The following is a 2,612-nucleotide window of genomic DNA, read 5'->3' as shown; positions in this document are numbered from 1 at the left end:
GTATGAAATGTGTGTATTGAAGACCCTAGCAAATTAGAAGGTGCAAATTCAGGTGAGAGGCTCCTATTAAGGTCCACATCTTGTTCACTTCTTCCCAGTGGAGGGGGTGTATTGTAATAGGCCCCATCCCTGTCGCTGTAGAGGGGTGGCGTATGACTATACTGAGGCTGAACTCTGTCGCTTCTTGTGTGAGGGTGTGGGGTATCCCACTGCAGCATTTCCCTAAAGAGGTGGCCTGTATAGTTAACATCAAAGTCCTCAAACCGGCTTGGTCGACGTGTATGGCGTTTAGGCCTTGCATCAGGACATGTCGCTCCATCTGGCTCCATCTTGATAACTCATCCGGCTCGAAGGACCAATGTTGAGGAGTACTTGGTGAGGGCTAGTTCTTTTAGGTTCAGCAGCTAACAAGATGGTGTATCGGTCAGGATACAGGAAGGAGGACAACAGGCTTCCACTTTGCTGGATTGTCACCGCCAGCTGTTTTATTGCCACCTAGATGCTCAGTGTTGCCAGCAGTCTGTAGTAACAAACAAGTTGCCATGAGTATATAAATATATACAGCAACAGCTTCACTAAGATAAATATAAAGGATTACATGAAATAAACCAACACATCCATCTGAATATACACATAACAGGACATATATAATTTGAACTATGCCAATCTTACATCTCTTGCTCCAAACACAGAAAGGACACAATTAAACACAGTGAGAATGTCATACATAGCCGAAACATCCACTCGAACTGTAAACAAAGGACTTTGGCGCCATCGTGTGGCCGAATAAAATTACTACATAATGGCGGCGGCCGGCGGCACATGCTTCGAGTCACGAGATGAAAAAATGCGGTGCTACAATGCGGTAGAATGTAACTAAAGCCGCGGCCAACATCAGAATCGGAAAATAACCATATTTAAGGAAACTTACTTCCAGTCATGAACTTAACACTCGGAGCATCACGTGAAGGATGGCAACCAGGAACACAGCTTACGAGGTAACAGAACTAACACAGAAAAATCTCCTCTTCTCGAGTAGCATCGCGATACCCCCGACTTCTGCCTACGTCATTTCCTACGACTCCACCCCACACAATATTGCAGAACATAGACATAAAATCCCAGAGCCTTTTATACACTGTCAATTAAATTCTGTAAACAACACTGCTTCAGCTGTGCAGCTCTCTGAGGTTTGATGTATTTTACGCTTCTCTGTGTGGCCAGTATGGGGACTTTGAAAGATTAATCTCCCAATTTGAAAAACTGTTGTCTGTTGCTAAGACCTTTATCACTGTGCATTACAGCCTGACAACTACAAAAAGTCCTCACATCTAGTTTTATAATTGTGATCATAATTATAGGATAGAAAAACAGGTTTATAGTATGTGTATGAATGATTACTAATCAGTAATTATCAACAGCAATAGTGAGCTCAAAAAATCAAAATTTGCTCTTCTGGATCATGCATCTGCTTTACTGGTGTTCTATTAAAGTTTAATTTTTGGTCTCGCAAATTGATTTGTCTGTGTACACATTTCCATTTGGACACCGAATAGAGGGAGGTTTCACCGATCACAGAATCCAAAGAATCTCAACTGTGTGTTACTGGAAGCAGATGGTGTATGCCACAACCAAATGCTGTATGGTTGAACTTTATGGTTCAGTAGAGGTTCAGTAGAAAAAAAACAAAGAAACCGAAGCACTCAGTCCAAACACAAGGGCTTAAGAGTCCGAGACCCTGTTTCAGGAGGGCGACCATGATCTCAGTAGAAAAGGAGTTCATGGCGGAGTAGTTCAGGTGGCCGACCTGGAGGCCAATGGCACAGTAGTCCATAGTTCAAGGGTTCAGGGGGCCGGCCATGTGGAAGGTGGCAGTGGCGAAGCAAGCATGGCTGGCCACACTCGGGTGGCTTGGCTCGTGGCCGGCGGCAACATGGACGAGACCTGTCGGGTGGCTTGGCTCGTGGCCGGCGGTGACGTGGACGAGACCTGTCGGGCGGCTTGGCGGGTGTCGGGCGGCTTGGCGGGTGTCCGGCGGCGACGTGGGCGGGTACGAACACCGTCGGGCGGCTTGGCAGGTGGTCGACGGCGTGAACAAGAATTGGCTGGTGGTCGACGGCGTGGACGATAATCCTTGGATGGTTTGGTTGGTTTCCGTCGACAGGCTGTCCTGACAGGCTCCGGAAACAGCCGTGCTGGACCTGGACGTGGCTTGGCAGGTGGAAGGAGACCAGGCTGAGGTGTGGCAGGCACAGGCGAGGCGTCGTCCTCCGGCTGGGTCGCGTCGAGACCAGGCGAGGCGTCGTCCTGCGGCTGGGTCGTGGCAGGGCCAGCAGGTGCAGAGTCGTCCTCTGGCTGAGGCGTGGCAGGGCCAGCAGGTGCAGAGTCGTCCTCTGGCTGAGGCGTGGCAGGGCCAGCAGGTGCAGAGTCGTCCTCTGGCTGAGGCGTGGCAGGGCCAGAAGCCGAGGCTGGACCAGGTGTGTCAGAAGCAGTGGCATGGGCTGGACCAGACGAGGATGACGACTCGGATGAAGCTGGACCAGGCGACGGCGGAGGCACGGAGGCCGCAGCTGGCATGGATGAAGACACGGCTGCTGCAAACGTGCATGAGG

The 2,612-nt window shown here is 50.2% G+C and overlaps 1 long non-coding RNA gene across 1 annotated transcript; it reads right to left on the bottom strand.

The window, feature by feature from the left end:
• Window positions 1-452: 452 nt before the first annotated feature.
• Window positions 453-2,260, bottom strand: LOC113014078 (uncharacterized). Its single transcript, XR_003270924.1, has 2 exons — window positions 932-2,260; window positions 453-520 (listed from the first exon to the last, which is right to left on the bottom strand). It is a non-coding gene; the product is annotated as an uncharacterized LOC113014078 (long non-coding RNA).
• Between the last annotated feature and the right edge of the window lie 352 nt (window positions 2,261-2,612).

This window comes from Astatotilapia calliptera, chromosome 22 (assembly GCF_900246225.1).
Source record: "Astatotilapia calliptera chromosome 22, fAstCal1.2, whole genome shotgun sequence".
In the NCBI taxonomy this organism is placed as follows: Eukaryota; Metazoa; Chordata; class Actinopteri; order Cichliformes; family Cichlidae; genus Astatotilapia; species Astatotilapia calliptera.
Note: the sequence above shows the minus strand (reverse complement) of the source record. Positions and strands in the feature narration are given on the sequence as shown.